Genomic DNA, 14,429 nt, shown 5'->3' on the forward strand with positions numbered 1-14,429 from the left:
CGGCGGCCGGAGCGCTCTTTTTGGAAAGGTCTATAGGTGTCGCCACTCTCGAACAAACATGACCGCCGAGTCCAGGTCGCGTAGCGCCCCTTCGACGGAGCCAGCGTTAAGTTTGGCGGGTACACTCGGTTTCTTGAAGTGTTCTGTGCCTTTGAGGTGCTTTACGGTGTGGGGACCCTCTCCCTGGCTCCTCCGCGCTCCGTGACCTCGCCGGTCCCTGTCGCCGTGCTGCCGGGCGCTCCTTCGTTCCCCGTGACCTTCCCGTTTCACGTCGCCGCCCAGTCGCGGAACGTCCGAGCTCTCAGGGAGGGATGGGGCAAGCGCCCCCTCACCCAGCGCTGACGTCGGAGGGTCGGTCGCAGCAAGGTTCCCGATTGGACGGTCGGCGGGACAAGGACTTGGGAAGGTCTTAAAAGGGGAACGAAGACAAAGGAAGGGGGCTTGGGCTTGGGGCGGCCGACTAGACAAGGGACCGGTCACGGAGGCGAGCTCGGACGGCGCCGGACGCTGGCGCAGGGAGTGCGGGCACTACGTTGAGTGTCGGACTCGACGAACGGACCGGACGGCGACCCTGGACGACGACGTCCCCATGACGCGGTGTGGATGACCACCGCTGGGACTTGGAGCAGCTGCTGTGGCAGCGGGCTCTCCCCCGGCCTCGCTGATGACCGTCCCCCGATCCCGAAACCCCCCGGCAATGAGTGAGTGAATAAACCCTTTTGCCGAGAGCGAAGTATTGCAGTGTCATATTCATCCGGAGACAGGGTTTGTGGGAATCGGAGTAGAAGATTCCCGCATAAACTGGCGCCGCAACGTGGGGCCTGATTTTTGATCAGGCAGGCATTTCGATTCCCAACCTGTTTCCGGTTGAATTAGGGCACTGTTTCGCGCTCTTTTGGGGGGTCATCTTTGTCGCGGGAGCGCCGCACGAAGTTTCGTTGCGGGAGCGCCGCACGGAGGTCCTGACATTATCGCCTGTCTGACTAGGAGGCGCGGATTTTGACCGCTGTTTTAAGGGATTAACCCTTTTTCCCCAACCTGTCAGTAATTCGCCTATCCCCGTTACGAGAAGCGCCATGAGTATTTGCTGTCCAGCGCACCGTTGGATGCTGGCAGGTTGATCCTGCTACGCAAAGGCGCTGTGTGCGTCGAAATTACCGCACCCCTCGAGGCATGTAGCGTCGGGCGTCCCCCCACCTGTGCCTCCGGCCGTCCGCGTCCGCTGGGAAAGATGCCGGCTCACGGTTTGGGGGATGTGACGCGCCTAACCGCCTTTGTTCGCGTATCGATGTAATGGTTTGTAACGCTTGTTACTGATCGGACGCGTTAAAGGGGCATCGCTTTGGGTGGAGAACGCTCCCATTGCGGATGGCGGTTGCATGAACTGTGTTTGGAAATTATTCCCGCATTGCATTTTGTCCGTGAGGAGACTAGCGTCTCGGTTTGACCGCATGCTAGCTCCCAGTTGGCCTTGCTTGAGCTGTCAGCGCGGTTTTGAGCTTCGTTAGTTGACAGCGTCTCAAGGTACGGATGCGCTCTTGTGGTTCCGACCAAGATCGCTTTGAACGAGTACCTTGTGGCCAGAGGCTACATTTAGGGGTTAAGCCCACTAAATCGTGCCGGATACGCGATGTCTGGTGCGCAGATATTGGAATCCAGAAAGCCACAGAGTTTCCGTTTTCACTTTATCAGTGGCTGTGCGTGTGTAATGCTCCGTGGAGTCCAGTCTGACACGATGGGGATGACCCGCGCGTATCTGGTTGTAGAGTCGTGAGGTTGATTCCGTTTAATTGTGCGCACAGTTGGTTCCGGATCCTCACACCGCCGTATCGAAGGTTGAGCCTCGCGGCGGGTGTTACTCTAATTTCGTTTTCTCCGTTTCCGGAGGAGCGGCGGTCAGCGCGTGCTTTGCGCTGCCGCCGGATGCAGTACGGTTCTCGGCCGTGCTTTGGTTCGCGTTGGGACGCGAGGGCGTAGAGAGCGTAATTGGTCGTGCAGAGACCTGGATTAGAGATAAATTATAAATTTAGGGTAGAAAAGACAGCTAGGTGAGGAAAGAGCTGGGCTCGTGCAGTGAAAACCTGCACGAGGGGAGTGGCGGTCTTGCGAGGATGTGACGAGTGGTTCATAGTTTTATCCTGTACAGATGCGCGGTTGGCCCGGGAAAACGTACGGTTTACGTCGGCGGGTACGTGCCCGGGAAGCCTAGAAATTATGGCAGCGGCATGGCCGTCGGCGGCCTATAACTGTTGTGCGTTGGGTCAGCCCGTCGCTGTACTAACTGCAGCCTTTGCATGAATGGGTAGCGGGTGTTGGAATCCGGCGGTAAATGCTGTAGACACTTCGACGCTGCGGAAACTGTTTATGCAGAGCAAATATAGTTTATTAGCTCGTCCATTTCCAAGACCGGCCGGTTAGATTATTTGGCATTTTGGTATCGCGCTCGTTGCGCGGAAGTTGAGAGGTGCGTGTGTGGGATACTTACATTGTTCGGGCCCTGCCTGTCCTCACAGTCGCAAGAAGACTTTTCAGTCATGCGGCGTGTTGACTTGGTTGGGGGCGAGCTTTGTGCGTAACCTACTGCGTTTGTATGTGGACACGTTGCTCGATTCGAGAACGTTGAAGAGTCGCGAGACGCGTTGACGGCGTACCTTTATTGCTCGATCCCGGCCGGCCTTGACATCAGCTGGAAGACTTTTTAGTTATGCGGTGTCGGGGTTTGGCCGAGGGAGAACTCTAACGTGCGTCGATGCGCTTGTCGCGGTTATCGAGCCCGTGCGGGGTTCGGTGCGGACCGCCGTTACGCGCTCGTCGCTCCTGTTGGGTGGTCACCTCCGAGCGGTGAAGCGGTAATGTCTGGTAGATGCCCAGACGTTACGGACATAGCTTTGTAAATAGGCTGTCCAATGAGATCTGCTGTTCGCACGATCCAGGTACTGTTCCCTTTGTACTGGTGTAAGTAACCGGTACCACGGAACAACGGCCTCTCAGTAAGGTGATTAGCCCTTCTGATGAAGGCGTGCTGTGTAGCTTGGCTGTAGCGTGTTTGTAGCTCGGGTAGCGTGAACGCCGAGTGCATGAGTGCCCGTCATGGGTTGTTGGCAGCGTGTTCCTTGCGAGTCGCACCTCGCGAACGGGACTGGATTTGTTACCGTTTCTGTTTTACGGAAGGTTATTGTTAGCTCTTGAGGTTTTGTACGTTCTTCGCGAATGTGTTGGAGATTAATAATGTTGTCAGAGGCGTGCGGTTCTGACGCTCTGGTAGATTGCTTACTGTTTTAAAAGAATGCGGTTGAGTTTGATAGGAGCAAATGTTGTATAGTGGGCGTATGTATGATTTGAGTATACAATGAGTGCTCATACTTTTTAGATAAGGAATAGATTTCCTCTTATGTACCTCTTGAACGTGTAGCTTGACGTTCTTGATGATTACCTGCCCGTTAGTATTGAAATGAAAAGTTTTGTTTTTATTTCGTGGCATGTCCAACGATCGAAAGATTTTGGTTTCGTCGCGCTGTCTGATATAGCGTGCCGCTATTCGTTTTTGCGCGATTCGCTGTCTGTTACATTAGGGACGGAAGCGAACTTTAAGTGCCGGCGTGTTGTGTGTGCCTGAGTGCCCGTCCGTGTTGTGAGCTGTGGTGCTCCGGACCAGTTCGTGGACCGTGCTCCGTCGGTGACGAGCTTCCCAGTGAATGGACGTTCACCGCTGACCTGCTTGGTTTGATGCCATCATCATCATCATCGAGGGTGCTCGTCGTCATCGGCGACACTCAGCTGAACGAGCTCCCTGCCCAGGGTCCTGGGGACCACGCAACCTCAAGCCCCCCGGGGTCCGAGCCTTAAGGGGGGGGAGGTGTGGGGACCCTCTCCCTGGCTCCTCCGCGCTCCGTGACCTCGCCGGTCCCTGTCGCCGTGCTGCCGGGCGCTCCTTCGTTCCCCGTGACCTTCCCGTTTCACGTCGCCGCCCAGTCGCGGAACGTCCGAGCTCTCAGGGAGGGATGGGGCAAGCGCCCCCTCACCCAGCGCTGACGTCGGAGGGTCGGTCGCAGCAAGGTTCCCGATTGGACGGTCGGCGGGACAAGGACTTGGGAAGGTCTTAAAAGGGGAACGAAGACAAAGGAAGGGGGCTTGGGGTTGGGGCGGCCGACTAGACAAGGGACCGGTCACGGAGGCGAGCTCGGACGGCGCCGGACGCTGGCGCAGGGAGTGTGGGCACTACGTTGAGTGTCGGACTCGACGAACGGACCGGACGGCGACCCTGGACGACGACGTCCCCATGACGCGGTGTGGATGACCACCGCTGGGACTTGGAGCAGCTGCTGTGGCAGCGGGCTCTCCCCCGGCCTCGCTGATGACCGTCCCCCGATCCCGAAACCCCCCGGCAATAAGTGAGTGAATAAACCCTTTTGCCGAGAGCGAAGTATTGCAGTGTCATATTCATCCGGAGACAGGGTTTGTGGGAATCGGAGTAGAAGATGCCCGCAACGGAGGGAGAGAGACTTGTGCAAGTCGGCCATGTGGTTCTTGACGGCACCACGACACGTAGTGTCTACACAGTGAACGTGCTAGGGCTATACGTTCGAACATCGGCCGTTCATAGAGCCTCACCGTGTCGGGATCAACCTCACTCACTCGATGTGAAAGGTTGTCGAGATTAGGGAGATTTAGTAGATCGTTTTCAAAGGCCCGCTACCGCTACGAGCGCGCGCTTCAGAGTATGCATCGAAGTGGCAGCGCGAGCTCCCGCTACGATTAGCGTGGCCTGGAAACACGATGTACTAAAACTCTCAATTATGGATGACTGCTGTTACGTGGGAGGACTGTCTGAGAAGTGAAAACACAGCTGCAATACTGCTACACTGCTACAGGTAAGCGTAGAGTTCTATCCACCTTAAAGGCGTATCCCGCGGTCGATACGACGCCGCGGAGCCATTTAAAGATTTGCAGCCCAATATCCCGAATCGAGAAACGTACGAGCATGTTGAAAGGATATTTGGAACTGTTCATCTTTTAGTCAAGTGCAGGTTAATGATGGATTGAGCGGTCGGGGCATATGCGGCGCGCTTCGTGAGTGATAACCTAGCCTGAGTAATCCATTGGCGGAACAACATTTAACTAAGAGAGACTGCGCGGAGGTACAGTTTTTAATTCACCACACAAAAACGATCTAAACTCTGAGTCTTTTAACCGATGCATTAGAAGTGATATATTTTGTTGTCCTGTACACTTGGCAGTCTCGTGAAAGTATTCAAACGATGAATTAAAATCTAGGCGACGTGACTAAGATGCAACCGAGTCCGTTATTCTGCTACTTCATATAATTTTTTCTTCCTTTGATCTAATTTTTCGCACTTGCTGTCGACACTGTCTAAGCTAGATTGTGCTGGCGTCCAGGAAGAAATGAAACCCTTCAAAGGAGTGTTGTAGTAATTATTGATTCAAACGGCGGCGGGAAATATTTTACTTTACGATTATGCCTTCGGTTTTCTTAGTACTACAGTCATGCTTGTGTTTTTGTGTAACTGCAGTACTATGCTAAGTATGTCTGAATATTTTTGCAGGACAGGGCTATCCTCTCTTCCCGACCTCAGCTGCACTGATATAGCCTGCGAGAGATGTCACAGAACGTGAGGTCTGTCGCAACCGTGGAGCTGAGCAAGGGCGAGCTTGCTGCCATCTCAGCCAGTCTGCGAAGAGCGTGTCCAGACTCTGCCTTGGACGAACATCGGTGGGAATGCATGCCAATCTGCTTTTCACATATGGTAGCATCTATATGAATTGTCATGTTGAATGGTCGATGCTGTCTGCAAGTATGCTTCAGTGTGTGATCTTAGGTCATTGCATAACCTTGCATGGTCATAAAACCTTATGTGATCACACAACCTTGCGTGAAAGTGATTGCGTCTTTACATAATCACATAAGCAGAAAGCTAGGAAAAATGTGCACTTTGCACACACATTGTCACGGCCCTACGGCTCCGAGGTCAGCTTAGCGTTCGTGCAACGTCCCGATGGTAGATTACACCCCCAGTTACAAGCTGCGGTTACACTGGTTCTCCGCCACCACTACATAAACCCTGCACTCCTCTGAACTACTTCGGAACTTCATGGCCGAATCGAACAGCCCTACAGTGTCAAATCCTAAAAGAAATTGCTCACAGGTCTTGAATCTTGGTAGCCTTGGACTTGGAGTGGATCACATCTCCTCAATATCGTTTCAAAGTTCGGACTTTGGTTACCGGGCCTATGGTGTGACACGAGTTGCCGGGCCCCATTCCTGAGGTGTAGCCAAGGCCATGTGCTCCAGCTGAATGTTAACAGTTGGGCCCTCTTCTTCAATTCCAAATTGAAGCCGCAATAATTTTGTTTTTTCAGGAAGCACTCAAGACGTTTTAAGAGTTGCGACGACTAACGAAGAAGGTATGGGAGCATGCTTTTTGGCACTTGTGTTTACTTGTTAGCCATCGGCACTAAAACCTACCGGCCCACCGTCGTCGAGCACGCAAAATGGGGTGCGGCCACGTCTTTGTGCATGTCCGACTCTTGCTCTATTTCGTAGTAATTTGTGGCGCTCCGTCAACAATCTCCTGTCGTATCGGGGGCCCGTGAGCACCTCACCCAAGCTTCATATTGCGGCTGCTCACACTCGTTCTCTTGGTTCTGTCGGCATCGATGCTAGGCCTACTGTGAAGCTCACGCAACTGGCTCGAGGTTAAGGTGCACACTCCCTCCAGCAGCCTCCCATCACCTGGCTGCTCCTCCTCGCTGGTGATGTACTGCCAAATCCTGGACCTGGATTGCGGCTCATCTGCCCCCGCTGTCACCAGCCAGTGCTCGAGTGAGTGGCTGCGCTACAGTGCGATGGATGCTACTCATGGTTCCACTGCAAGTGGGAGCTTCTCTCGCTCCCAGCATACAGGCGACTCACTGCATTTCCCGCCAAATGGTACTGCCGTGTTTGCGCGTTGCCCCCCTTCGACGGCAGCCTTTTTTCGCCCCCAGCCAGCCAATGCACAAGGCCGCAGCATCAAAAACAAGGTTATCGACCTACAGGCCACGGTTGCGTCTCTCCCTCGCTCATCGGTCATCCTCATATTCGAAACCTGGCTCGACCCCGGCGTTCAGGACAGTGAGATTTTTGACTCGACTAATGCAGTTTTCCGGAAGGACTGAAGTGGCAAGGGGGGGGGGGGAAGGTGGGGAGGGGGGGGGGGGTGGGGGGCGTCCTCATCGCCACGCCATCCAGCATCTCTGTGAACCGCAGGGATGACTTTGAGTCCCCAGGTCTCGAGGCGGTCTTCGTTGAAGTACTCCTTCCGCGGGTGCCAATCCTTTTCGCCTGTGTGTACTGCCCACCCAATCGCCGTGAGGTCTCGTACACCCTCCTAGACGCCTCGCCTTCCCGTGTGAGATTCGAGACCTACAGAGACGTGTTCCTGCTGGGAGATTTTAACTCTCACATTGAATGGTGGAGCCACGAAGACGCAGTGTTGCCAATTTAGCGGTTTTTGGTTCTGTTTAGCGGGATAAATTATTGTTTAGCGGGCGGCGGGATTTTTAGCCGATTTTATGTAACCTTGGCGTTTTTTCAGAGATATAGAAGTTTTATATCGATTTACTGTCGACTGTGCACCTTTCATATCCACAATAATAAGAATAATAAGCCACAGTCCTCTTCGCTGACTCTCAGTAATGTTCTGGTTTGTGAGAGTAACGCCTGTGACGTCCTCAAAACATTAAGACGTCGAATGTCGGAACATGCCTCCCCGTTTTGTGCGCGCACGTTTGAACAGCATGAATGTTCCAATTTTCCTTTGACGTTTTTGTCATTGTTTCGTGAAATGGGCGCGATGAAGTGCGCTCAAAAGTTTAGAAAATACTGGCTATAAGACCCCAAACTTAAAGACTGGCTACTGGAGGTTCCTGGTGATAGCAGACGAGCCAGGTGCCGCTATTTAACAACAGAACTATCTGCGAAGAATGTGGATTTGGTCGCGCACGCTGCAACGAAGAAGCATGTTTCGGCCGCTGCACCGTTCTCCTCTGGTAGCAGACGACTCTACTAGTTGAACTGATCTGACTAGTCACGCACTGCTGAAGGGTCCCTTGCCATGTTCGTATGCGCTCACTCTGCAATTTCGACTTCGGATCACCCGGGTGAACTATGGCGTGGCGTGACAGATTTCTAGTCAAAACAAAAGGAAAGCTTCCTTTCAGATGGCATTTGATATGATCTATACTGTTATTATACCTTTGTCAAGAATTAAAGCAAAAAAAAGTGTCTAAAAGTCGTTTTGCGCTGTGTTTTGGATTTAGCGGTTTTTTTAGCGGTTTTTTAGCGGTTTTTGGGATTCCGACTGCGGGTTTTTAATTTTTGAGTTGGCAACACTAGAGTCTCCGGTGTTTGCACAACTGTGATTTGCACCTTCCCACGGTGTTCGTGATCGTGAGTCGTGTCCACCGGTCGTCCCCGTGCTTGAAGTGAAGGCAGATTATAGGGACCCTTCTTCCGAAATGTCTTCAGTTCAACTGGCTATCGAGAGACTGCAGGGCCTCTTTGATGCTGGGGCAGCCAAAGTGGAAACCGTCATCATGCAGGCAAAGAGTGCGCTCGACAAGAACGCAGAGAACTGCGGTGGCATCGTCGTCGCCATGATTCAGGATTCCGACAAGTTCGACAGAACGTCTTGGGCGTCGGCCATCGAAGACATAGAGCGAGAAGCTAGTTCTCTGCATCAGGAGACTGCGCGGACGGACGAAATGCTTGCAAGCCTTTCTTCGACGATGGCCAGCATCAAGGAGGCACTGCAGAAGCTGTGAAGGACTGCGTGTTGCTTAAATCTTGAATATGTTCTCGACAGTTAATATCAACTGCCTTGTTTTTTTGACGGATTCCTGTTGGTTTTATCTTTGCACGACTATTTTTGACCGTTCACGTTAATACTGCGCAGTCTTCTGCAAGTAGAAACCAGCACGCATGACAAAGCCGGTTTTTCGGAAACCTGCACTGACCGCACGTGAATGCTTGCATCCATGTGGTGCCAGTGCTTCACCAACCGCACTTCGGTTGAAGCAGGTAGCACAAATTAGTCCACAAAGGACTTAAAACGACTTAAAGACTGGCTACTGGAGTTTCCTGGTGATAGCAGACGAGCCAGGTGCCGCTATTTCATAACAGAACTATCTGCGAAGAATGTGGATTTGGTCGCGCACGCTGCAACGAAGAAGCCTGTTTCGGCCGCTGCACGTTTCTTCTCTGATAGCAGACGACTCTGCAAGTTGAACGTGTCTGACTAGTCACGCACTGCTGAAGGGTCCCTTGCCATGTTCATTTGCGCTCACTCTGTAATTTTGGCTTCGGATCACCTGGGTGAACTTGGCTTGGCGTGACAGATTTCTAGTCAAAACAAAAGGAAAGCTTCCTTTCAGATGGCATTGATATGATCTATACTGTTATTATACCTTTGTCAAGAATTAAAGCAAAAAAAAAAATGTTTAAAAAGTCGTTTCGCGCTGTGTTTTGGATTTAGCGGTTTTTTAGCGGTTTCCGGGATTCCGACTGCGGGTTTTCAATTTTTGAGTTGGCAACACTGACGAAGAGCCTTCTCCCAGCGACAACATGGATGACGTCCTCCTAGACGTCATATCTGCTGTCGGCCTGCAACAGGTGTGCCGCTCTGCCAGCTATCAAGTACAAGACCGTGCCCCGACATTTCTCGACCTCGTGCTCACCCCAGACATAAGTAGGATCCTCTTCTCTAAAGTATACCCTGGTCTGTCCGGTAGTGACTATCGCGCAGTAGAGGTCGAATATGCAGTAAGCCTCCCCCGAAAAGGTCTCTTTGCATGTACCGTGTGGAATTTTTATCAGATGGACTGTGCCCATATGGCACAGTTAGCGCACCTTGCCCCCTGGTGTCTCACGATGGGTGAGGACTGCTCTGATAATTATGAACTCTGGTGCGGCTTTGTGGATGCTATCCAGAAGGAATGTGTGCCGAGTAAGTCTCGCTGTTCACAAAGAAAGAGGTCCCCACGGATGACTCCAGATATCAGAAAAATGGCCAGTCGTAAACGTGCTCTCTTCAAGCGCGCTGCTCGCCTAAAGTGTAGCACGACCCTCCACAAAGCCAAAGATCTACAGCGCTCGCTCAAAGCTGCCATCTACCGGGCCCACATGGACTACGCCCACACCATCTCTGTTAAGGCGAAAAAAGACCCGAAACTGTTCTGGGCGTTCTTCAACAGACTTCAGTCCAGTCGACAGCAACCCTGTTTCTCCGTTGGCAACCGACCCATAAAGTCGCCCAAAGACATTGCCCAACTATTCACCTCCCATTTTTCTTCGGTTTTCAGTTCCAGCGTCTCTTCTCCCGACCCTGACCACATCATCTAGCAGCTCAAGGCCTCCGTGCCTTCCCGAGCTGTCACACTAAAAACTGTTAAAATGTCACTCGATGAACTGCACGAAGCAGTGCGTCTTATCAAGACCTTTCACTCCACTGGGCCTGACCGGATTGCCCCTACCTTCCTCAAGGCACTGCACCCCTATGTTTCTTTCCCTACGCTTCATCTCTTCCAATCTTTCGTGGACAATGCTTACGTCCCCGCCCCCTGGAAGAAAGCCTTTGTGATCCCAGTGCACAAGAACAAACAAAAACCTGTCAACGATCCCTCCAGCTACCGGCCAATTTCAATCACTTCTATCCTGTGCCGAACCTTTGAACGTGTAATTAATCAGCACCTCCTCCGTTTCCTAGACAACAATAATCTTCTTTCTGCTTCCCAGCATGGTTTTAGACCTAACCGAAGCTGCGGGACCACCCTTACTACTGTCGCAGACTATGTGAGTAACAATATGGACAACCGGACGCCGACAGACTTGATCCAACTGGATCTGTGCAATGCTTTTGACACTTTGGACCACTCCATCCTCCTTCAGAAAATTGCACAACACGGGGTGTGCGGCTCCCTACTGCTTTGTTTGAGCCGCCTTCTAACTGGCCGTAACCAGCGCTTGCTGTTTCACGGCGAGGTCTCTGACAACTTCACTGTCACCTTTGGGGTACCCCAGGGCTCAGTTTTGGGGCCCACCATCTTTCTATTTTACGTCAACGACATGCCTACATCTAGCGAATGTCTGCTTGTCCAATACGCAGATGACACCACTATTCTGGCCCCAGTAACATCGCCCCTCTTTGTGTCGGGCGTCCATTACTTCCTTGACAAGATCGGCTGCTGGGCCAAAATCAACAACCTCCCGATAAGCCAGCTCAAAAGTGCTGTAATGCGCATCACCAACAGTCGTTCTGTTTCACTCCCAGCTTACTCCCTGTCAGGTGCTCCGATTGCCGTCGTTCAGTCGCTTCCTATCCTGGGAGTTGTCTTCTCTTCTTCTCTTGACTTCTCTCAGCACATCACCAGCACTGTCTCAAAGGCACGCCAAACTCTCGGTTTTGTTACCCGTGTATCAAGGGCCTGGGGGCCTGAAACGTTTCGTGCACTGTATACTGCCTTGTTGTTGCCTAAGCTCGAGTACTACTGCTCTGTATGGTGCCCATTTCAGGCCCACCTGGTGGAGAGACTAGAGGGCATGCAACGTCGGGCCACCCGGACTCTCTACTTTCGCATGCTGGGCCGGCGTGCCCCTCCACCTCCGTACGAGGCTCGGCTTAAGGCTCTTAGGTGGCAGAGTCTCCGGCACCGCCGGACTGTGGCTCGGGTTGGACTATTGTGTCGGCTGCTCGACGGGTCTATGGTAGGTACTCCCCTTGGCTCCTACATCCGAGTAGGGAAGCGATCCGGCCAGCCAGATCCACAGCTTGCACGTACTGTGTGCCATACCAACTCTGCGCTCCCGACCGCCCTTAGGGACTTTTTGGCCGCCCCCTTGTCTGTTCGTTCCCCCCTCCCTACCGACCGGACAGAATCAGCCGCTCTCCGCCGCGCATTCTCGCGATCCCTTCTCTAGCGTGTACATATGTTGTTATCATTTTTCTGTTATGTTTTTGTCCTTGCTTTTTCCTGCCCCGGGTGGTTGGCTAGCAGACGCACAAGCGTACGGGCTTTCGCCTTTCTGTTCTAGCTGAGCAAGCCACCCGGGATAAAACTTCTTTGCAAATAAAGGTTATTATTATGATTACATGTTTAACAGTGCCAATGCTACCCAAACACCACCTTTTTGATGTCAGTATTGTTTTTTATTCTTTAGGTGGTGATACCCCGGTCCCCCTACTGGCACTGCTGCAAAAGAGCAAGCAGTACCTAGGAGGTTTGTGGCCAGACGATAGAAATTTACAAGAGGGCGGTCCTGCACAAACCGCTTGAACGAGTGCAGCGAGGCTCTGTGTTTCTCTGCTGTAAAAGTTTATAAAAATGTTTGTGTTGAGAATATACAGTGCCATTCCAAATAATTTGCAAGAGCGTGTTTGAACATACTGTAATCTGAATGCTAAAATAAATTGGTGTGCAATGCTGTTAAGCAGAATTATCTTTATTCAGAAGTTTCACAGGCATTCTTCTCGCAATCTAATCACAACTCACATTTCTTGTCTTCAAGGGGTAACTCTGCTCAATTACAAAAAATTCAGGATGATGGCTGATTATTCGAGAAATAAGGGAATGGAATAGTAGTTCTCTTGCAAAGAATAAAAAAAAAACAAATATCAAATCACATACCATATACCAAATCTTTTTACCACAAGCTCAGATGTTTACATTAAATGCAAAAACAACCGTGATCAACTACAGCTGTCGGGTCATAATGGTGTTACCGCCCATACAGGGAACGGCTTTTCACATTCCGTTCTGTAGCATAGGCTTCACAGCAAACATCGGCGACATACTCTTTGCAAAAATGTTTTCATCAGCAAAATAGCCGTTTTTTTGCTCAAGAAAGCTGTACACAGTGGCTACTAATCTGGAAAGATCACCTAAAAAACACGGGGAGTTATCAGGGAAATCATCAGAAAGTTGACTAAATCAGGAAAGATGACCCATAAAAGATGCACGGCGGTGTGCGATGACACCTGAGAGTCGCGCATCAACACGGCCATGCAAACTAATATTGCCCGAAACATCACGAAGCAGCTCAAGCCACCACCTAGTCAAAAGGGAAGAGTTGCTATTGGATCGTTTCACCAGTAGTAGACCAAATAGTACTTTTTTGGTTTAAGAAACACTAATTCAATCGAATTAATGGCCGGGGCATTTAACGAAGATAGAAAAAACCTGGAAAAGTTAGAGACTCTGAAAGAGGTAGTTCGGTAGACACCTTGTACACAGCATGGCACGTTGTTTCTCTGAGACCCTAGATGAAGCAGAGTTGATCTTCAGTCATGCGATAGGCCGGCTTCGAGCAGCCACACTTTAAAGAAATCTCTCTGGTGCAAGGATTGGTGCCGAAAGGTTGGTCAGACCTGCCGCAATCATCATGATGTCGTCTAAAAGGGGCACCGTGTTCCATGTGACCTTTGTGCTCAAGATCTTAAATATTTTCATGCGTTGAATGACACGTTCGACGTGCACCCTTGCAGACGCGATTCTCTGGGTGACCAGAGCATCTGTGTGGCTCATCTGCTTCCGTTGTTTTTTGAACGGTGGCCGAATTACTTTAATCAGTCCGTCCTCGCAGATTTGCTCGATTAAAAAGCCCCGGTCAACCATGACGTTGTCAATTACCGGAAGCAGCAGGTCGACCCCCGTGCTTTCCTCAAAGATGTGTTTATCCGAGGCTCGACCCCTATACCCTGCACTGATATGAGTGATCAGACCCCCCGGGGTTACACTCACCATATATTTCAAGTGAACCCTTTCTTGTAAAAGGATACATCCGCAATGCACAATTGAGACACTTTGGCTGTGCGACGGGAACCTCAGTGCAGTCAAGCACGAGACGGACGTTCTGATATTTGACAAAAGAGGTGGGCACGTTCATGAGTGTTTCGCTTTTTGATGGGAGCACTACCACCGAGGACAAAACTTTGCCCAAAATGGGTATCAGCTTAACTAGCACGTCCGTGCACTTAGTCACTGTGCAGCCAAACAGCTTGCTGAGAAATGTTGTAGAAGTGTTATGTTTCATCTTCATCATGCATAAGACCAATCTCTCTTTTAGGGACACATGGTGCCTTGCAGTGATTTCGTAATATTTGCCAGCCCATGCGGTCAGTGTCTCCAGCAGCTCCATCGAAGTGACGCCTGTCAATGTATTTATGTTTTCTGCTGACAGAATATCAGTGAATCTCCGTCCAAAATCCCCAGTGCAAACTTCCACAGCTTTGTCAACACAACTGTTTGTGGACAATGCTGTCTGTTGAGCTTTAGCTGCGTGATTGAAGGTGGCCAGCACACATATGCTGCTTCCATGTCGGCTTCTGTGTATCCAAAAGCTCTGCTACTGGAATGTAAATCCTCGTCTTCTCTGG

General features: G+C 51.3%; 3 pseudogenes; 2 read left to right on the forward strand and 1 right to left on the reverse strand.

Annotated features, from left to right (window-relative positions):
* Positions 1-6,877: 6,877 nt before the first annotated feature.
* On the forward strand, positions 6,878-10,853 carry LOC121837767 (annotated as a pseudogene).
* An 8-nt stretch (positions 10,854-10,861) lies between these two features.
* LOC120842351 lies at positions 10,862-12,088 on the forward strand (annotated as a pseudogene).
* Positions 12,089-13,371: 1,283 nt separating this feature from the next.
* On the reverse strand, positions 13,372-14,092 carry LOC121837768 (annotated as a pseudogene).
* Between the last annotated feature and the right edge of the window lie 337 nt (positions 14,093-14,429).

Source organism: Ixodes scapularis, unplaced genomic scaffold, assembly GCF_016920785.2.
Source record: "Ixodes scapularis isolate PalLabHiFi unplaced genomic scaffold, ASM1692078v2 PGA_scaffold0__279_contigs__length_252992795, whole genome shotgun sequence".
Classification (NCBI taxonomy): Eukaryota; Metazoa; Arthropoda; class Arachnida; order Ixodida; family Ixodidae; genus Ixodes; species Ixodes scapularis.